General features: G+C 41.1%; 1 protein-coding gene across 5 annotated transcripts in view; it reads right to left on the bottom strand.

Moving 5' to 3' along the window:
- kiaa1109 (KIAA1109 ortholog) overlaps positions 1-23025 on the bottom strand; it is a 407563-nt gene extending 384538 nt beyond the window's left edge. For all 5 annotated transcript variants that reach the window (XM_060851682.1, XM_060851684.1, XM_060851685.1 and 2 more), the window contains exon 1: positions 22963-23025. The gene's annotated coding sequence lies outside the window, so the exon portion shown is untranslated. The remainder of the gene's footprint in view (positions 1-22962) is intronic.
- Between the last annotated feature and the right edge of the window lie 624 nt (positions 23026-23649).

Below are 23649 nucleotides of genomic sequence, written 5' to 3'. Positions count from 1 at the left end.
GGTCAAGAGATCATCAGACCTGTAAGTAGATTTAAATTGCTGCTTCACCTGGAAGGTGTATTTTGGCCTTGGATAATGAGGAGGGAGAAGGTAAACAGGCAGATTAACCTTCTTTCTGTGTGATTGTATGGGAAGGTGTGGTTGAGGTATGGGGAGGTGTTGGAAGTGAACCAGAGTATTCAGGAAGAACAGTCCCTGTGCAAGGATAACATTCTCATTCAAATACTGAAAGGCTCTTTACAATTTGCATATTAATACGTCAAAACAGCTTTGTATTCTGAAAACAACTACCTTCAAGACCAAGGGGAGTGTAAATAACAAATGTCACAAAAGTCAAGATTTTTTTTTGTCAAAAGTTAATGGCAGAGCAACACATCAGGAATTTATTTTTATATAGCATTTTTAGCAAATACCAAGACATTTCTCAGGAATGTTAGCAAACAAAATTTGAAACAGATTACTTATGGAGATATTAAAACAAATAATCAAAGATATCATCAGGACAATACTTTTCAAGGGAAATAATAAAAGAGAAAAGAGAAAGAAATAAATAAAGAGGGAATTCCAAATTTGAGTCTTGACAGCTGAAGGCACTATTCTTGACGGCAGAAAGACCAAAATAAGGTAACCTCATTCTCACCAATCTAGATATTGCATCTGCTGTAACAGTATTGACAAGAGTTACAGCTATGTCCTAATGAATATCAAGTACTGTTTCCACAGAAAGGACAACCTCAAGCAAGCAGTGATAAGACTTGGAACAGATCCAGCAAGCCAAATCTGCATTTGCGGTGTTGAGGGCCATCACAGCAACAGAGTTGTACAACTACCATCTGCAACCTCATGACACAATACTTCCTTTACTTTATCATTGCCATCAAACCAGAGGACCAAGCTAATGAAGAATATGGGTAGGCATCGTAGGTCCAGAACCAGTCATATATAGAAATGAGGTACCAAACTGGTGAAGTTACAATGCAAGGCTGTGATCAAAAGCAGAAACCGTAAATGACAGAAAAACGAAGCTTGACAAATCTAATGAATCAGATCAAAACCCTGAAATCCTGTCACATTCAGTTGTGAATACTGGTGGACAAACAAAGTAACTGGAGAAGATAGGTCCAAAAATACCTTCATCCATAAATGAAGTTTGCAGCACATCTGTGCAAAAGACAAAGACATTTGAAAACTCACCTGCCAAGGGGTTGAGTGTGTAATCCTGACATTCCCAGCATCAGATTCCAAATCTTTAAACAATAAATTCACTCCATGCAATATGAAGAAATATAAATGCATACCAAGTGGAGGACACAATATTGCAATGGCTATGGGTCCCAACAACATTGCAATTAGAGCACAGAAGACCTGTGCTCCAGAATAAGATATGCATGTATTCAAGCCAGTCCATCACCAGCTACTGCACAATGTGGCAACTGCCTAGTCACATCTGACCAATCAATTCTGACCAATTACAGCCCATTGTCTCATCAGCAAATGACTCTTAACAACACTATGAATGTACCTACAGGATACATACTGCAACAGGGGAAGAAGGTAGCTCATCATCTTTGTATAAAGGAGGTTAGTATCTGAAAAGTTAACTTGCACCACGAGTTAGGGTCTGCCCATCAGGTTATAAAATGACACTTCCTGAGGAGCTAACCAGCTGTTTCTAAATTGTGTACTAGAATATTTCTTTTGAACAGCGTATTGTATCCTCACTGGTCATGCAGGACACCCAGATTCAATTCTCTAGTAGGGGGTTTACAACTTTCATCACTGCCATGGCCTGGACTCAATCCCCAGTCAGAGAATAGGAGTTCTGCTTTGCTCATTAATCATGGTGTCATGAGTTTCTGATCGATCAGTAGTGAGCACTGCTGCCTCACAGCACCAGGGACCTGGGTTTGATTCTAGCTTCAGGCTGTGGAGTTTGCATGGGTTTCCTCTAATTTCCTCCCACAGTCCAAAGATGTGCAGGTTAAGTGGATTGGCCATACTAGGTTGCCTATAGTGTTCAGTGATGTGTAGGTTAGGTGCATTAATCAGGGATAAATGTAGAGTAATAGGACCAGGGAATGGGTCTAGGTGGGTTACTCTTCTGAGTGTCAGTATGGACTTGTTGGGCCAAATGGCCTGTTTCCATACTGTAGGATTCTATGATTCTATAATATTTCAGTTTCTGTACTGTGCAAGTATATCTTAAGGAAATGTTTACCAAACCGAAATTGCTGGAAATGAAAAACGGAAATTGCTGGTGAAACACGGCAGGTTTGGCAGCACCCGCAGAGAGTAAACAGAGTTAATGTTGAGCTCAATGATCCTTCTTTAGACCCATCTGATTAGTGGAGTGATCTGATTACAATAGTAATCCTATGTAGTGATCTGATTACAATACTCCTGACTCATGCTTTGTGGACAGGTATTGTGGAAAAGGTGGGTGAATTACTTAAAACAGAATTTCCAACCTCTGATCTGCTCATGGTCACAGTATTCCTACGGCTGTTGCAATTCAGATCTGATTAATGGTAACCCTCAGGATGCTGACAGTGGAAAATTCAGTTATGACAATGCTATTGAATGTCAAGGAGCAATGGTTTAGATTCCCTCTCTTCTTATAGGTGGCTTTGCCAGCCATTTCTGTTATTTTATACTTATGGCACTACTTTGAGATATTTCAACAATGATGTCCTAGGGGTGGTGTACTGATCTCCAACATGCACAACCACAACACTTTCCTTTGTGTAAGGAAAGATTCCAACAGTGGAGAGGTTTGTCCTGATTGTCATTGACTCCAGTTTTGCCAGATCTCATAGATTCTAGACTTGATTTAATGTTGCCGCAGTGTCAACAGCAATCACTCAACTCATTATGGAGTTCAGCTCTTTTGTCCGGATTGAAACTATGGTTGTAATAAGGTCAGGAACCACGTGGCTGTGGTGGAACACAAACAGAGTGTCAGAACGCAGATTAGTCTTTTGCACATGCTGCCTGACAGCACTGTCAATAACTTCTTCCATCATTTTGATGACAATAAGGGGCGTGCTGCCACACCAACACTCCATCCACCCCTTTCTATGACCACCTTTTGCTCCAAGTGTAGCAGAGTCCACAGAAGTTGCATCAGACTGTTCAGCCACCTATGGATTCACCTTGAGAATGGAAGAGAATTCTGCAAGGGACCGTCAATGATGATCAGGCTGGGTGAATCGAATTGGCTGAATACTGGTACCTGTAATACTGAAAACCTCAGGGGAAGTTAGATATGGTCATTCACTTGGCTCTTCTGGCTGAATTTGGATGCAAGTGCTTCAACCTTTTGCACTGATATGTTGGGCTCCCCCATCATTGAGGATAAGGATATTTCAGGAGCATACTCCAACTGTTAGTTGTTTAATTGTGCACCACTATCCTCACCGGATGTGGCAGGACTGCAAAACTTAGATCCAATTCATTGGTTATGGAATGACTTAGCCCTCTCTACTGCATGCTGCTTCTACTTTTTACATACAAGTCATTCCATGTCATAGGCTCACCGTGTTAACATGTCTTTTTAAGTATGTTGGTGCTGCTCTTGGCATGCCTCCTATATTTTTGATTGAACCATAGTTGATCTTCCAGGTTGATGGGAATGCTAGAAGGGAGGCTTAAACACGAGATTATAGATTGTGGTTGAATACAATTTTGCTGCAACTGATGGCTGACAACACCTCATGGGCAATCAGTTTTGAACTGCTGGATTTTTGTTTAAGTCTATTATTAACCATAAAAGACTAATTCATCTGCAGTAGGTAGACTGGTAAGGACAAGTTCAAGTATAATTTTCCCTCTGCACCTGCTGCAAGCCTGCTCTAAAGTGGCTGTGGTGGAACACAGAGTGTCAGAGCACAGGATAATCTTTTGCACATGCTGCCTGACTTGACCGAGTCAGTCGGTAGTGGTGCTAACGAGCCACTCTTAGTGATAGACACTGAAGTCCCCTACCTACAGCACATTCTATGCAACTCTCAAAGGTTTCTTCAAGTGATGTCCAACATGGAACAGTACTGAGGAGGAAGGGTAGTAGATGTTAAATCAACAGCAAGTTTCCTTGTCTATGCTTTGCCTGATGCCATGAGACTTCATGAGTTCTGGAGTCAATGTTGAGAACTCCCAGAGAACTCATTCCTGACTCTACAGTGTTGCTACTTCTTAAGGCTCTGTCCGCCCAGTGGACACAGCAGAGCAAAGAAAGGTGATGACATCTGATACATTGAGAGACTGACTGACAGATGTTGCTTGACTAGTCTATGGGTTGGCTCTCCAAATTTGGTGCTTTTGGAAACTGCAGTCTCTTGAAAATTTAAATTGTTCTAGTACTTTCTATGTAGCATGTGACCTCACACAGTAGTTGCTAGAGCAATTACTTCCTTTTTCTAGATATAAAAAATTCCTAATCCGAAGATGAAAGTAAGACGACAAAGAATACCACCAACACCACTCAATTGCATAAGCTGAAACAAATAATTATCTGGCACCATTATCAATACATTGTTTAAGAAATGGTGTGTTTTTTCCCACTCAAACAGAATGAAAACTGACTTTTAGATGAAAGTGGGCAAGGGGAGACGGTTACTCTGACATCATGAGTAATTGTCCCATGCTCATAGGCTAAAGGTGCACAGCATAGATTGCCATCCCAAACTTAGACACACATCAACAAGTATTCAGAGTCAAATGGTAGTCCTTGCAGAGGACAATCTTTGCCAGGAAGATGCTGTTTCCGTCAGGTGAACGATAACTAGATGAGACTCAGGGAAGACCTAGTGAACAATTCCTTGACATTTTGGTTAGACAGTAAGATATTGCCTTCATGGCTTTACATCAACACAGACCATACCAACTGTTATTCATCCTCTGGCATCACTGATTTGTCACAGGTTGCATAACTTCTTTTTACTCATTCCGAAAGAATTTTCAGAGAGTTTATTAAATTTGTTGAGAAGCAGCAGTTTGGATATAATGCATATTTCAATTAAAGGCTGCTCTACCTCTCAGGTCTGCTTCGCCAGTTAATAACAGCATGGCTGATTTGATTTTGGCCTCAATTCTGCACTCTAACCTTCCCTAAATAAACCTTAGCTCCCTTGCTAAGTCAAGGATCAATCAATCTACCCTCATCTTAAAATTATTCAATGACTGCAATTGTCTACAGTGTGGTAGAAACAAAGACCTTCAACCCTCTGAAGAAAGACGACAAAAGATTCATAGATTCAGGAAAGAGGTTGGCTATGTTCATATCAGGTGCTAAGTGCAATTGGATAATCAGGGTTGATACAAATTATTCTGGTCACAACCTGTGCCTCACTGAGTGTGTGGTCAACACTGAAATTACTGAAGGTAGAGCACAAAAGATGACATTTGCTAATGTGGGATACAGAAAAGACAGGAGGGACAATGCTGGGATGGGGGCATTTAGAGTCAGAGTCATAGAGATGTATAGCATGGAAACAGACCCTTCGGTCCAACCCGTCCATGCCAACCAGATATCCCAACCCAATCTAGTCCCACCTATCAGCACCCGGCCCATATCCCTCAAAACTCTTCCTATTCATATACCCATCGAAATGCCTCTTAAATATTGCAATTGTACCAGCCTCCATCACTTCCCCTGGCAGCTCATTCCATACACGTACCACCCTCTGCGTGAAAAAGTTGCCCCTTGGGTCACTTTTATATCTTTCCCCTCTCACCCTAAACCCATGCCCTCTAGTGCTGGACTCCCCAACCCCACGGAAAAGACTTTGTCTATTTATCCTATTCACGCCCCTCATAATAAGGTCACCCCCTCAGCCTCCAACGCTCCAGGGAAAACAATCCCAGCCTATTCAGCCTCTCCCTATAGCTCAAGTTTTTTGGGAATAATAGTTGTTTGTAGTTATAAGAGAGTAGTTTTTGTATACATAATTCTTCAACTCTGAGTCTTTATTTACTTGTGCTCGGTGCTTTGTAAGCAGGGTTCTCCCACCCAGGGGTTCAAGGGTCTCTGAAAGGGGATATGGCTAAGTGTCTTATTAAATTTTAGATTAGACTTACAGTGTGGAAACAGGCCCTTCGGCCCAACAAGTCCACACCGACCCGCCGAAGCGCAACCCACCCATACCCCTACATTTACCCCTTACCTAACACTACGGGCAATTTAGCATGGCCAATTCACCTGACCCGCACATCTTTGGACTGTGGGAGGAAACCGGAGCACCCGGAGGAAACCCACGCAGACACGGGGAGAATGTGCAAACTCCACACAGTCGGTCGCCCGAGTTGGGAATTGAACCCGGGTCTCAGGCACTGTGAGGCAGCAGTGCTAACCACTGTGCCACCGTGCCGCCCACTGAATGGTGCACCTGAAACATCAAGGGAAGTCATTCGTCTGTTAAAAGGATAAAAGTGCTTTCTAGCCTTAAGAGGGAAAGGGTTGATATCGCTTTATTGCTGGAAACCCATCTTAATGATGGGGAATCACCTGAAATTACAACAGAGAGGATTGTGACCGGGTATTCTTTTCATCCTTTACGACTAAAAGTAGGGAGTGGCATTACTTATCCAGAAAAATCTTCCGATCACATTATTAGAGCAGGTGAAAGGTGAGCAGGGTCGGCTTGTAATACTTAAAGCCCTGATACATGGGGAGGAATATGGCATTCTAAATGTCTACTATCCTCTGGCACATCCCCTCAAATTTTTGATTAGTGCTTTCTCTAAGCTGAGTGCCCTTGGAACACGGCACATTATTATTGAGGGGAGTGGGGGTGGATTTTAATTTCTTTTGGATCCAATGGTGGACAGGATGCCTAGTGTGCCCCCAATTATTTCTTCGCAGGCCAAGCAGGTGGCTGCGAGGAGTTGGGGGTTGGTGGACATTTGGAGATGTCTTCACCCTACCAGCAGGGACTTCACCATTTTTTCCAAACCAACATAAATGTCACATGAGGATTGATCTTTTTCTGGCTCCCTCGGCCCTTTTGGAATTAATTATGGGCTGTAAAATTGGAAATATAGTTGTCGCTGATCACACGGCAGTATATTTGGAGGTTAAGGCTAAGAGTGAGGGGCTAGGTTTGCGGCACTGGCATTTGGACCCTTTTCTCCTTAAGGATTCCAAATTTGTGGAATATGTTTTGAAGGAGTTTCAGGAATTCTTGACTATCAACTCAGGCATGGCTCGTAGTCTGTATATGCCATGGGAGATCGCTAAGGCCTTTGCTAGGGGATTAGCTACTTCCTATTCGGCTAGCCGGAAATAACAGGTGGGAGAACAGCAGCATCTACTTGAGACATAGTTAAAGCCGCCGAGGTGGCACATTTTGCACAGCTTTCAGTGACTAAGTTACAGCGGATCATGGCCCTCCGAGCTGCCTTAAAATCAATACTTACACAAAATACAAAGAAAGGACTTGCTTTTGCCACACAAAGGCTGTTCGAATATGGGAATAGGCCAAGGAAGTATTAGTATACCTGACTAGGAAAAAGCGTGCTCCCAATCCATTACAGTAGCACCTCGACTTACAAACTTAATCTGTTCCGGGACCCGGTTCGCGAACCGAAAAGTTCGCGAACTGAATCAATTTTCCCATTGTTCGGATATTCAAAGCGCGCGTAGCAAAGCAGAACAATGACAATGAAACCACAGGCTTTATGCGTTCGTACCTTCGATCGTACCTTAAATTTCGTACATACGTTGAAGCAGAATTTTACATACAATCCTGTTCGTAAACCAATTTGTTCATGAACGGAGTCGTTCGTATGTTGAGACAGCGCCGGGGTCCTTATCAAAAGGATTAATGAGGTTTTTCAGAGTTTTTACTCTGAATTGTATCGGTTTGAAAGTTGCGAGGACAGTAGGGCTAAAATGGAGGCCTTATTTAATAACCTGGACCACTTGAAACAGGCTTCACTCCTTAATGCCCCCTTGACAGTTCAGGAAATTCAGAAGGCAGCTAGGCAACTTCAGAGTGGGAAGGTACCTGACCCTGATGGTCTCCCAGATGAGCTTTATAAGGAGTTTATAAGTATTCTGTCAGGGCCAATGTTGGAGATGTACAATCACTCCTATATGTATGAATGCTTACCATCATCTTTGAGAGAAGCTAGTATTTCCTGAATTCTTAAGAAGGGGAAGGTTCCTGAGGATTGAGTCTCTACAGGCCCATCTCTATTAAATTCAGATTTCAAGATTCTGTCCAAGATCCTGGCGCTGAAATTGGAGAAGGTGTTGCCCCATATTGTTAAAGAGGATCAGACAGGCTTTATAAAAAGGTTGCTGAATATGATCCAAGTTTGTCAGCAACGATCGATTCAGGGGTTGGTGATTTCACTAGATGCACAGAAAGCATTTGGCCGGGTGGAATGGCCGTATCTTTATGTCTTAGAACGGTTTGGGTTGGGTAAGGTCTTTGCAAGGTGGGTGGAGGTTTTATATCGTCATCCCCTGGCTGCAATCCTCACCAACAGGGTGAAGTCTGGGATTGGTAGGGGTAATCATCAAGACTGTCTCCTTTCACTGTTGTTGATAGAACCGTTGGCAGAGGCCATTCATCAGAATGTCCACATAACCGTGCCAGAAGTGGGATCGAGGGCACACAAGATTACGCTGTATGCGGGTGAATGTCCACCTGTTTTTATCGAACCCGATGACCTCCGTATCCCATTTGGTACAACGTATTAATTCATTTGGGGCTATTTCAGGATATAAGATCAACTTTGCAAAATCGGAGGCTATGCATTTGGGGAACCTCAAGGATGTGGCAGAAGTTGAAGGTGGCCTAAGTTCTCTTTTAAGTGGTAACGGGCAGGGTTCCGATACCTAGGAATTTTAACTCCCAAGTTTGACCTGTCACTTCGGACTAACTTTGCTCACTTGTTCGACAATATTAGGTGGAATCTCCAGAGATGGGAGGCTCTTCCAATTTCATGGTTGGGCCGAATATCTCTCGTTAAGATGAATGTTCTTCCTCTTTTGCTTTATCCCATGCGTATGCTCCCTGTAATGTTTCCCAGGTCAACGCTGCGGAAACTTATGGGATGGTTTGGTTCCTATGTTTGGCGTCGTGGGCGGCCCTCATCAAACTTACAAAATTGCAGTTGCCTCAAGGAGGGGGAGAAGTTGATTTCTCAGACATCAGGAGGTATCAATTGAGTTCCCTGCTGTCCTTTGTCTGTGACTGGGTAGGTAACGATCCAAACTCAATATGGCTAGATATCGAGACCTCCCAGGCAAAGTGCCCTCTCGTTAACCTGTTGTTCATGGATAAGATGAGCACAGTTATGGACAACTGCCGGAATTCCATTGTCATTAGTATGGTCAAGGCATGGACGGATGTGTCAGAGTGGGGGTTGCTTATCCAAGACTTCGCCACTTACACCCAAAGTTGGTATGCCAGAGTTCCGGCCAGGGATGATGGAGTCGGGGTTCAAACTATGGACAGCGAGAGAAGTTTCCAGTTTGGGAGACTTGTTTGAGGGGGAGTTTATGATGTCTTTTGAGCAACTGAGCTGCAAATACAGGCTGCCCATTAATTTCAGGTAATGAATTTCATCCAGAAGATGCTTCTCACTAAGCGCTATAAGCCTGATACAAAGCGGTTGTTACTACGTTCCAGAAGCACCCTTGCGGTTAGTGCCCTCTATTGCCTATTGGGTGGCAGGGCCTGGCAGGATATTAACCGGTTATGTAAGGTCTGGGAGCAAGAGCTTGGAATGAAGATCTCTTCTGAAACATGGGAGAACATATGGCTCATCTGGCATCGAACCGTCTGGAGAAGTTTTAAAAAGGGGCATCTCAATGTGCCCCAAATGTAAAATAAGTGTAGGTACTCTTACCCATTGCTTCTGGACATGCCACAGGCTCTGTGTTTATTGGAGTGCTGCAGCAGAAGAGATAGGGAGAGTATTGAGGACTGAAGTTAAAGTAGACACGATATCTCTCCTCTTAGGTCTACCGAATTTACTATCTTTGGATGGGCATGGGAATAAACTATTTAATATTCTTGCATACGGAAGAATATTATGAACTGGGTGTCTGAGAATCTGCTGGGCTTGCTGGGATGGCGGAAATTAATTATGTAGCACATTCCCTTGGATCTTTTTTACAAACATGGTGCACCACACAACAGACCATTTTTATATAACATGGCAGACCTACTTGAGTTATTTGGATATAGATTTGACAGCTATCTTAACTAGGGCATTTGTTTAAGCAGGATGGTTAGGTTTCTTGAGCCCTGGGCCCTGGAGGGGGGACTCCTGAGTTAATACAGGTATATATACAATGCTTCTGTTCTTTTGTTTGGGAGCTTTGTGCTGAGCATAGCTCTTTTGTATTTTGTGGGGTTTTTTGTGTTTTCTTTTGCTTTACTTTCTTTTCTTTGATCTATTAGTTATTTACTTATTTATTAGTGTTGCTTTGCACAGTGTTAGGGTTTGTTTTGTATTATACGGCAGGTCAGTAGTTAATAGACAGTTGTATTGTAATTTGTGGTCTTTTTTCCTCTTTGTTATACTGATATTTGTTATTGATTCTATTTTTCAATAATTTTATGTTTGCAATGTTAAAAAAATTTGCGAATAAATATATTTGCAAAAAAGACACACAAAAAAAGAGGAAATGGCTTGGATTCGGAGGATCATCCAAAATGCATTTATTGGAAATTTAAATGAATAGGAAGGGTTTAGAGAGATATCAGCCAAATGCTGGCAAATGGGACTAAATCAATTTCGGATATCTGGTCGGCATGGATAGTTGGACCGAAGGGTCTATTTCCATGTTGTACAGCTGTATGACTCTATGCTGCATAGGCATGATCATGGCCAAATCAAGGTGGTTACATGTTGAAGCGTATCAGGAGATAAATAATAACATGAGAAAAAGTTAGATTGAACAGAGTTACGATAAGATTTATATAAGTTGAATTGAATCAGGACTAAACTGATGTCCAAGCAAGAGACAGGCAAGTGAAATCAGAGGTTATTAATCAGGCAGTGTATTTATTTATTTATTTTCAACATTTTAGAACTTTTCTAATGTCATATTGGAACTGCTAGCATGGTGTCTAATTTTCACATAGACCATCTACTGATGAGTCCCATGTGAATAACTATTGATAGACTTGTATCAAACAGGCAAAAGACCATTAAAATTGAAAACCATTTTGCATGAAAATAAGTTTTATTGTTTCAAATTAATTAAACATTAACTTCAAAGACTAGCAAGCTATACAAGAGAAAGTTAATTAATTCTCCAGCTATCAATGCCAGTAGATCAAAAGCAGTAGCAAGAAATCAGCATTCAGTTTCCAACCATCAATAAGATAAAGCCCTTGAGATGCTCTGATAGGTGAGGCAGCTTAAGATTGTGGAGTACTGTATATCCTTTAGTGACAGTATCTACTGGCTTTCACATGAATAATAATGATGGCTTATTAAATTGGGAATTTGATCAATGTTAATATCAATATCACTTGGGCTCGTTAATCAGTGTACAAGTTGAAGTGGGTTTGATGAAGAAAGCACCAAGCAAAAAACCAAAAGAACAATTTTGGTTCAATAAAGTTGTCATCAGCAAGTCAGCCCCTCTTCTGAGTTCTGATAGCAGGCCCACACATTAAACCAACTCCAGCTCTGCTAATAGACCTGCAATTCCTGCAATGCCACATGATAAATATCACACAAATCACTGCTCTGGCTGCCACATTCTAAGCTCATTCGCTTTTACAAAGAATTGGAATTTGTGGCTCATCTCACGTTCACAGGAAATGTTTGGATCTTGTGCAAACTAAACTGCAAACACCATGAACTTGCTATTATTTTTCCAGAAATATTTGTTCCATTATAAAAATGAAACACTTCGAATGAAAATTTTCAAAAAAATTCCATCTGCTATAACATAAAGCTTCAATTGCAAATGAGTTAAAAACTGAGATTTTTATTTGACAGTGATTTGTAATTGCATGAAACAGACCAAAAGTAATTTTAAATTAAAACTAGATTTTGCTATAGCAAAACCATGAGGTAATAATCAGTCTTTTTTTTACAAATATGCTGCTAATATATTCAGATTGCAGTTTCTAAAAGCAATTTCAGTTATACTTGACAATAAACAGGTGTGAAAAGATTGCATGTTAGCATGTGTAAAAGTCTCCATTAATGCTGAACAGATGAACAAAAAAGCTCAACTTTCCAATGGTAACATTAATATCAACATCAACTATGTGAGAACGTTGCATGCTTGACTCTAGAAAAGATTTTGTCAGTTCTTAAAGCTTCCAATGAATTTTAAGTGAACTTGTTTTAAAAGAAATAATGATAAAATGATGCAACACATAGTGGAACAATTCAATCCATCATTCCTGCGCTGACTCAGAGATATCTTACCATTCCAGCCTCCAGCTGTTTATCCAGAATTATTTTATTCCTGCTTAAATATTTATTCAATTCTGTTTTGAATGTAACTTATGCATTTGCTTTTACCTCCCTTCTTGCAATGCATTCCAGATTAAAAAGAACTTGTCGCTCTCTCTGGATCTTCAGTCAACCATTATTAAAAGCAGTGAAAAGAAGATTCTGATTAAATTCAACATCAGTCTGCAAACAACCCTGTGCCAAAAATAAAATATCAAATGAAATTGAAAGAAATCAAAAGAAACAACTTATCAAAACCTGTGGTCCAGATTGGTGCTAACAAACTGTGTTTCCTTGATATTTCTCCCAGCTTTGACTGGGATTGCATCCCAGTCCTTCTGTTTGTGAAGGTGGAATTTAGGAAGGGCTAGAGTTTTGAATTTAATGCTATTGGCTAACCATTAGGATGGACAGAAGTCCATTCATATAGCAGATAAAGAATGTTGGGACTTGTACACTAACCAGATTAATTGAAGGTTTTGTGGGGTAAAGTGGTCATGTTCCTAACTCTGAACCAAGATGTCCAGGATCAAGTACCACCTGCTCCAAAAGTGTGTAATCACATCTCTGAGCAGGCTGACTGGAAAATATCTTATCAGAAGAACTCCGTTAGTGATGTACTGGGATTGAGGTGATTGAACTCCAACTACCACAATTATCTTCCTTAGTACAAAACACGAATCCAACCAGCAGTGTCCCTGCAATTCCCATTGACTTCAATCAAATCTCCTGTCCTCTTTTGAGCAAAGAAGGTGATCATGCTGGCAGGTGGGACTAGATTGGGTTGGGATATCTGGTCAGCATGGACGGGTTGGACCAAAAGCTCTATTTCCATACTGTACATCTCTATGACTCTCCAAGCTTTCCAAATATCTGCAATTCCTTATTCCTTGTACCATTCTGTTCAATTCCTTCTACACCTTTGCTCATTCCTTAAAATCCTTCCTATTGTGATGCCCAAAACTGAACACAAAATGCCAGTTGAGGCCAAATCAGAGTGTAATAAACTTTTGGCAGAACTGCTTTCCATCTGTATTTTCTCTCTTCAAAGCCAAAGATCTCATATTAATTTTAAAACTGCTTTCTCAAACTGTTCTGCTAACAAAGATTTGTGTAAGTACACAACCAGTTCTTTGCGTTCATGCATCACCTTCAAAATTGTCCAATTCACTTGGTTTTGCCTCTCACAATCTTATCAAAATATAACACTTCACATTTTTCTGCATCCAATTTCGTCTGAGATGCGTCAGCGGATTTCACCAGTCTGTCTACATCTTCCCAGAATCTGCGATGTATCACCTTTTTAAAGGATCAACAAAGAGGCCAATTCAATTGCAGAAAATTCCAAAATATTTATATGCTTAAACACAGTTGTTCAGAACTGTAAACTAGATTATTTTTTAAAGAAAGATTTTCCTAACAAAATAAATTTGACTAAAATCAGTGTTTTTTAAGATTAGATTATTTACAGCGTGGAAACAGGCCCTTCGGCCCAACAAGTCCACACTTGACAATTCTCTTCTACAGAAGTCCTTCAATCAAAAGTAGGTCCAGGATATCGCACATGACTGCAAAAACTTCTAACAGACTTCCCCATTTTGACATAAAACCTAAAATATATGATTTAAAATAGAAATGAATCCAGAGTACGCAGGATCAAATAAAATATGTTCGTAATTAAGTTTCAGGTATTACTAAATGTCAATACACTAATAAAAGGCAATTTAAAATCTGATTTAAAAGATTCAGCAATAAACTTTGTAAAAATCACACCTTTTTACTTACTTTTCTGGAACTGGGACTAAAAAAGGAAGTCCCTGCTATAAACTAGAGTCTACTGCAGTTTTAAAAATCTTGGTTACTAGACCACATTGAAAGCTGTACATAATATTGCATTTTCCTGGAATGGTAGGAGCAGAAGCCGACACCACAAGAACTGATGGATTCTGAACTCGAGGAAAACTGCTTGGCAGTTCTGATTTACCCCTGATGAGGTGATCATGGTTTCTGTCTGTGTGTTGGCAGGGGATGGGGGCAGGGGTGCAAGAGTTACTGAGCCCACAAAGAGAAAGTGCTGAAAACTGTCTGTCTCTCTCTCTCACACACACACACATGTGGAAGTACCAGAAGATTTCTAGTAATAAATGGGTGTCTTCCACTCAATTTTGCCCCCACTGCAAATGCCAAGATGAAGAAGAAAGAAAACACCATTAAAAACAGTGGTAAGAATAATTCTGAACCAATGATTTAAAGAGAGCATCAGTTTGCAAACAATCCTGTGCCAATAATAAAGCACTAAAAAAAAGAAGAAACTGAGAGAAATAACTCATCAAATTTTGTGGTCGTGTCTAGTGCTATCGAACTGCACTTCCCTGATAATTTGCCAGTTTTGTCTGTGGTTCTGTCTCTGTCCATTTGGGAAGGTGGAATTTACAAAAGGCTAATATTATAACTTAGCAATTTATATTTCCGGATTGCTATTATTTAAAGTCAACCTGTCCATAATAAAATTAATTTTCCATTATGTGGTGAGAGCTTTATTTTAACCAGAACGCATAAGGCTGGGGACTTTGGATAGCTTGACTAAATCTTTCTATATCATAAGTACGAGTCGTCATGAGGCATGATTGCCATTTCAACACCTTAATGGGTCATGCTAAGTTTAAAAAAGAATCAGTTAAATAATGCCAAATCCTGGAGAAAATTATTGGTGCTCAAATTCTCCAGTGATTTCAACTGTAAATATGACCACAGTACAGATCTAATTATCTAAATGAGTCAGCCAGTAACCAATGAATTCAAGTTACGCTCCAGAGTGATTGGTATAGAGATGTAAGCATGGAAACAGACGCTTCGGTCCAACTCATCCATGCCAACCAGGTATTCTAACCTAATCTAGTCCCATTTGCTAGCACGTGGCCCATATGCCTCCAAATCCTTCCTATTCATATACCTATCCAAATGCTTTTAAATGTTGTAACTGTACCCTACCACTTCCTCTGGCAGGTCATTCCATACACATACTACCCTCTGCATGAAAAAGTTGCCTTTTAGGTCTCTTTGAAATCTTTCCCCTCGAACCCTAAACCTATGCCCTCTAGTTCTGGACTCCCCCAGCCCAGGGAAAAGACTTTGTCTATTTATCCTATCCATGCCCCTCATGATTTTGTAATCCTCTATAAGGTCAACCCTCAGCCTGTGATGCTCCAGCGACAACAGCCCCAGCCTATTCAGCCTCGCCCTAAGGCTCAAATCGTCCAATCCTGGCAACATCCGTGTAAGTTGTTAAACATTTCAATCCATGAAATACTGTGTGGAGCAAAAGATCCAGCGGACTACCTACATCCCTATCCTACCTCCATCCACTTCCCACTTTAAGAAAACTCAGAATTAATGGGAACTCATAGAAACCATAAATCTTTGCTGCTTTTTCACTATCGTGTTCAACTTGTGTATATTTATTTGATATTATTAGTGAATTAATTCATGCCAAAAATTATAGGCATTTTGATTGGAAAAAAGTAGAATGTTTATTTGAAATATTCTGATGTAACGTAAAATCATGATAATCTTCTGGAGGCACCTATATCTTATCTATCAAGCAAAAATCAACAAAACTGGTCTAAAGCGAGCAACAAAATCCTGAAAAACAGCATTTCAATGATTTAAAACAGCAGCTTCCAAAATGGCCAACCCCTGCATGAGCGTTCCCAACAAATTCCAAAGCCATTAAAATGGACTTAGGTTGACTAGAAGAATCCAGAGTAATAAAATTAGAGGTATGTAAATTATCCAGTCTCTTGACCTTGTGGGATCATGTTCAAATAATGATTGAAATTGGTGAGTGGTGAAAATAGCCTCTTTATTCAGCAATCACAGTCGTACAAGTTTGAGGCAGCAATAGAATCCTGAAATACAATTCTTACAAGAGCCGTTTATACACTGTTCTTACATATAGTAAAATTCCATCACTATAGTGTGCACAAAGCTTTGAGGAAACAGGAGATGTCGTAAATATTTGCTAAGTGCTGGCTACTGATAGGATTAAGAGTGTCTGGTCTGCTTGCATAATTAAGGGGTGTTAGTCCATATGTCTTTCAAGTTAGTAAATGTTACTAAAGGTACTGGGCCTATATGCTCTCAATAAGCTAGAAATTATGCCTGTACTTAACAAAAGATATTAAACTGATTACCATAGCTAAATTGTCAGATTTGTTCCTGGATTAGTGCTATGGGAAGAGCGCAGCAGTTCAGGCAGCAGTTCAGGAGCAGTAAAATTGACGTTTCGGGCAAAAGCTCTTCATCAGGAATACAGCAATTAGATTTGTTTACTATTTGCTTGTGAGAGTTTCATTCATTCACGCAGTTTCACGGAAGCACCATTACAAACACACACACACTCTTACATCTCATACTTGCACAGATCCTCTCTCTCACACACACTCTCTCTCAGACACACAAAAACACCACTCACATTCTCACTCTCTGACAGGCTTATACTCCATCACACTCATCTTACAAAGCACACGCACTCTCACATACATTCATACGTACACACTTTCTCTCATGCACGCACACACACAAGTCTATGGGGTGAATTTGCATTCACAGAATTATATTTGCAGATACATTCTTATTGCTCAAAAAATGCACAATCTGCAGGCAATGTAGATATTCCATCCATGTATTATTTTATAAATTCCTACTTTGGAAAGAGAGCCAGTCTAACTCAATATTGGGATACAGACAGACTCTAACCTCACATCTTTAATGCACTGAGCTGAGATATCACCTTTGTCTTATAAAACTAAGTTATCTCAAGAATGTGACTGAAAAGAAGTTCTGGGATTTACATATTAATGAACCAAAACCAGCAACCAATTCTAAAAGATAAAAGACTTTCAGCAATCTCGGTTTGTTCAATATATCATTTCAGTTGCATGGCATTGTAAGCTTTTGTTATAAATTCTATGTCATATGATCCTATTCCACAGCTACCTGATGCAGGAGCAGCACTCCAATAGCTAGAGTTGCCAAATACACCTGTTGGACTATAACCTGGTGTTGTGTGATTTTAAACTTTGTCCACCCCAGTCCAACACCGGCACCTCCACATCTTATCAGTTAAGGAGATAGCAGCCCTGTTAAAAGATATTCAACAAGTTCATACGAATCGGGGAAACTGTTTAGTGTTCTGTAATCTCTTCAGGTCTGAGACAGTTGCTAAGCACTGATTAACATCAATGTTTCATGGAGACTTGATGGGGATGGTATTGTTCACGATATGGAGTTTAATTCAGATAAGTGCGAGGTGTTGCATTTTGGGAAAGCAAATATTAGCAGGACTTATACAATTAATGGTAAGGTCCTAGGGAATGTTGCTGAACAAAGAGACCTTAGAGTGCAGGTTCATAACTTCTTGAAAGTGGAGTCGCAGGTAGAGTCACAGAGATGTACAGCATGGAAACAGACACTACGGTCCAATCCGTCCATGCCGACCAGAATATCCCAACCCAATCTAGTCCCACCTGCCAGCACCTGGCCCATATCCCTCCAAACCCTTCCTATTCATATACCCATCCAAATACCTCTTAAATGTTGCAATTGTACAAGCCTCCACCACATCCTCTGGCAGCTCATTCCATACACATACTGCGTGAAAAAGTTGCCCCTTAGGTATCTTTTATATCTTTCCCCTCTCACCCTCAACCTATGCCCTCTAGTTCTGGACTCCCCACCCAAGGGAAAATACTTTGCCTATTTATCCTATTCATATTCCTCATAATTTTGTAAACCTCTATAAAGGTCACCCCTCAGCCTCCGACGCTCCAGGGAAAACAGCCCCAGGCCTTTTCAGCCTCACCCTGTAGCTCAGATCATCCAACCCTGGCAACATCCTTATAAATCTTTTCTGAACCCCTTCAAGTTTCACAACATCTTTCTGATAGGAAGGAGACCAGAATTGCACGCAATATTCCAACAGTGGCCTAACCAATGTCCTGTACTGCCGCAACATGACCTCCCAACTCCTGTACTCAGTACGCTAAACAATAAAGGAAAACATACCAGTTCTTCACTATCCTATCTACCTGTGACTCCACTTTCAAGGAGCTATGAACCTGCACTTCAAGGTCTCTTTGTTCACCAACACTCCCTAGGACCTTACCATTAAGTGTATAAGTCCTGCTAAGATTTGCTTTCCCAAAATGCAGCACCTCGCATTTATCTGAATTAAACTCCATCTGCCACTTCTCAGCCCATTGGCCAATCTGGTCCAGATCCTGTTGTAATCTGAGGTAACCCTCTTCACTGTCCACTACACCTCCAATTTTGGTGTCATCTGCAAACTTACTAACTGTACCTCCTATACTTGCATCCAAATTATTTATGGAAATGACAAAAAGTAGAGGGACCAGCACCGATCCTTGTGGCACTCCACTGGTCACAGGCCTCCAGTCTGAAAAAAAACCCTCCACCATCACCCTCTGTCTTCTACTTTTGAGCCAGTTCTGTATCCAAATGGCTAGTTCTCCCTGTATTCCATGAGATCTAATCTTGCTAATCAGTCTCCCATGGGGAACCTTGTCGATCGCCTTACTGAAGTCCACATAGATCACATCTACTGCTCTGTCCTCAATCATCTATGTTACTTCTTCAAAAAACCCAATCAATTTTGTGAGAAGTGATCTCCCACGCACAAAGCTATGCTGACTATCCCGAATAGGTCCTTGCTTTTCCAAATACATGTACATCCTGTCCCTCAGGATTCCCTCCAACAACTTGCCCACCACTGACGTCAGGCTCACTGGTCTATAGTTCCCTGGCTTGTCTTTACCGCCCTTCTTAAACAGTGGCACCACATTTGCCAACCTCCAGTCTTCCAGCACCTCACCTGTGACTATCGATGATACAAATATCTAAGCAAGAGGCCCAGCAATCACTTCTCTAGCTTCCCACAGAGTTCTCGGGTACACCTGATCAGGTCCTGGGGATTTATCCACCTTTAACCGTTTCAAGACATCCAGCATGTCCTCCTCTGTAATCTTGACATTTTGCAAGATGTCACCATCTATTTGCCTACAGTCTATATCTTCCATATCTTTTCCACAGTAAATACTGATGCAAAATATTCATTTAGTATCTCCCCCATTTACTGTGGCTCCACACAAAGGACGCCTTGCTGATCTTTGAGGGGCCCTGTTCTCTCCCTAGTTACCTTTTTGTCCTTAATATATTTGTAAAAACTCTTTGGATTCTCTTTAAATTCTATTTGCCAAAGCTATCTCATATCCCCATTTTGTCCTCCTGATTTCCTTCTTAAGTATATTCCTACTTTATTTATACTCTTCTCAGGATTCACTCGATCTATCCTGTCTATACCTGACACATGCTTCCTTCTTTTTCTTAACCAATCCCTCAATTTCTTTAGTCATCCAACATTCCCTATATCTACCAGCCTTCCCTTTCACCCTGACAGGAATATATTTTCTCTGGATTCTTGTTATCTCATTTCTGAAGGCTTCCCATTTTCCAGCCGTCCCCTCACCTGTGAACATCTGCCTCCAATCAGCTTTCAAAAGTTCTTGCCTAATACCGTCAAAATTGGCCTTTCTCCAATTTAGAACTTAACTTTTAGATCTGGTCTATCCTTTTCTATCACTATTTTAAAATAAATAGAATTACGGTCGCTGGCCCCAAAGTGCTTCCCCACTGACACCTCAGTTACCTGTCCTGCCTTATTTCCCAAGAGTAGGTCAAGTTTTGCACCTTCTCTAGTAGATACATCCACAAACTGAATCAGAAAATTGTCTTGTACACACTTAAGAAATTCCTCTCCACCTAAACCTTTAACACTATGGCAGTCCCAGTCGATGTTTGGAAAGTTAAAATCCACAACCATAATTACCCTAATATTCTTAAAGATAGCTGAGATCTCCTTACAAGTTTGTTTCTCAATTTCCCTCTGACTATTGGGGGGTCTATAATACAATCCCAATAATGTGATCATCCCTTTCTTATTTCTCAGTTCCACCCAAATAACTTCTCTGGATGTATTTCTGGGAATATCCTCCCTCAGCACAGCTGTAATGCTATCCCTTATCAAAAATGCCACTCCCCTTCCTCTCTTGCCTCCCTTTCTATACTTCCTGCAGCATTTGTATCCTGGAATGTTAAGCTGCCAGTCCTGCCCTTCCCTGAGCCATGTTTCTGTAATTGCTATGATATTCCATTTCCATGTTCCTAACCATGCCCGGAGTTCATCTGCCTTCCCTGTTAGGCCCCTTGCATTGAAATAAATGCAGTTTAATTTATTAGTCTTACCTTGTCCCTGTCTGCTTGACTCACTTCTGTTCGCAGCTGTACCTGTCTCAGATCGATCTCTTTCCTCACTATCTCCCTGGGGTCCCCTCCCCACCTTACTAGTTTAAATCCTCCCAAGCAGTTCTAGCAAATTTCTCTGCCAGTATATTAGTCCCCTTCCAATTTAGGTGCAATCATCCTTCTTGTACAGGTCACTTCTACCCCAAAAGAGATTCCAATAATCCAAAAATGTGAATCCTTCTCCCATACACCAGCTCCTCAGGCATGCATTCATCTGCTCTATCCTCCTATTCCTGCCCTCACTAGCTCATAGCACTGGGAGTAATCCAGATATTACTACCCTTGAGGACCTCCTTTTCAAATTTCTGCCTAACTCTCTAATCTCCCTTCAGAATCTCAACTTTTTCCCTTCCAATGTCATTAATTCCAATGTGGACAATGACCTCCTGCTGGCCCCTCTCCCCCATGAGAACATTCTGCACCCGCTCTGAGACATCCTTGATCCTGGCACCAGGGAAACAACACACCATTCTGCTTTTTCGCTGCTGGCCACAGAAACGTCTGTCTGTACTTCGGACTAAAAATCCCCTAACACAATTGATCTCTTGGAAGGTGATGTACTCCTCATTGCATTAGAGCCAGTCTCAATACCAGAAACTTGGCTGTTCGTGCTGCGTTCCCCTCAGAATCCATCGCCCCCTACATTTTCCAAAACAGCATACCTGTTTGAAATGGGTTTATCCACAAAAGACTCCTGCACTAGCTGCCTACTTCTCTTACCTTTCCTGGAGTTAACCCATCTATGTGACTGTATCTGAGACTTTCCCTCCTTCCTGTAACTGCCATCCGCCACATGCTGTTGCAAATTCCTCATCACTTCTACTTGTCTCTCCAACCAATCCACTCGATCTGCTAAGAGTTGCATCCAACAGCATTTATAGCAGACATAATCCGCAGTAACCCTTAAACTCTTTTTAAACTCTCACATCTGACAAGTACATATCGCTGCATTTTTGCTCCTTCACGATCTACACACCCAGAAAATAACACCGTCTTATTCCTCTACAAACACTGCCCCAGGTTAAATTAATAGCTATGGCTTATATTTTAAGTTTAATCAAGAGACTTAGCTCCAAAAACATATAATCAAGAAAGAATCCACTATACTCACTACTGCAGCTTTTCTCTTCACCAGCTCCTCATTGTCCACTGCTCTCAATGTCCTCAAAGAATACCAATAAATTAGTTAAACTTGACCTGCCTTTCCATGTCCCCACACTCTGTCTGCCCAATGGGACAATTTCTATCTCAATATCTTGCTATTTCTTCCTTAATGATAGATTCAAACATTTTCCTCACTATTTGCTATTTTCCAATCTGTCAGAACCACTCCAGAGTCCAGCAAATTTTGATAAATCATCACAAGCACATTTGCTATTTTCCTCATCATCCTCTTTAATACCCTGGGAGGCATTCCATCAGGGCAAGGATACTACCTTTAGCCTCATTAACTTACCTAACACTACCTCTTCACTTCCCTGTACATATAAACGCAAATTATCAAGAAGAATATGCAGAAATTTACGAACAAATCTATTTAATTAGATCAAATCTAAAACACCATTTAGCAATTAAGTGAAATAACAACATAACATTCAATGATTAACACAAACATATTTGTGACAAAACTTAAAATGTTAACATTTTAGACAAAATCTGTTTAACCTCAAAACAAACTTCCGTTCATCAGCGAACGTAAAATTTAACCCGCTCTACCCTACCCTTACAATCAATGCTCTTATAAAAACAGCATAGACTTATCCAAGAATGAACAATTATTCTGCGTCAGGGAGGGCAAATAATTCAGCAACAAAGCAGATCTCATAGTACGCATGCGCAAACCAAGCAGTATAATGGCTGCCGGGATATGTAGTCTCCCTGAATCATTTTGAACTCTTCCAATTTCAACAACCGCTAGCTCCGTGGGCACAGGGTGCTGCATCTATCTATCGTGCCCTTCAATGGTTTCAAACAGAAGTGGGTACGTTCTGTTGTTATCCGGTGTGTCCTTCCGGATTTTGTCTGATGAAGATTACCTTTTTTCCTTTCAGCCCGCAACCCCTCCCTTCATCTCCCTGGCAAAGAAACGTACAGCTCTTCACCCTCCTCCCTCGATCTCGCCCGTAACCGAGTTGTCCTCCTTACCGTTCCCTCATCCTGCAGAGGCCTCCTGCTCCATCGGGGCCCAGCCGTCCAGGACGAGAGCGTTAGCAGCAACTCGCGAGGGAGCGCGAGCGGCACGGGATGTCGCGAGACAGCTGTGGGCGAGCAATGCTCATGCGCGCGCAGGCGGCTGTCGGTTAATCCTGACGTTCACCAGCAGCTGCGAGTGCCTGCGGCTTACTCCTGGACTTGTGCAGGCAAGGCTCAAAATAACAATAACAAAAACTGTAGGAAAAGCTCAACAGGTCTGGCAGGATCTGTGGGGAGAAACCAGAGCTAACATTTCCCGTCCCGCAACCTTTCCTCAGAACAAGCCCATTTTAATGTTTCATTTCAACATATGACTATTTATTCTTTGAAAGTAATAGGGGTTTGGGGGCAAATGGTAATGTAACCTGGTGAAAACACACAAATGAAAGCAAATGTTGGAGATTTTGAAATTCTGAACCTGAGTTTCGAGTCCAGAGGTGACCTCGATATGTTCGCTCCTTTCGATTTCCTTAGTTGTTGCCACATCTGATTATTTTTTAATTTCAAAATTTACTTTATTCCGACTTCCTCTTGCCTTGTTTTTTATTTTTACTGAAAGCAGCAACTGTGGGGAGAGAAATGGTTGACGAGACAATCTTATCAAGTTATTTTTCGACGACTGTTGAATTTCAAAATTGT

The sequence above is a fragment of the Hemiscyllium ocellatum genome, chromosome 36 (assembly GCF_020745735.1).
Source record: "Hemiscyllium ocellatum isolate sHemOce1 chromosome 36, sHemOce1.pat.X.cur, whole genome shotgun sequence".
NCBI lineage: Eukaryota > Metazoa > Chordata > Chondrichthyes > Orectolobiformes > Hemiscylliidae > Hemiscyllium > Hemiscyllium ocellatum.
This window is presented reverse-complemented; position numbering and strand designations above follow the sequence as displayed.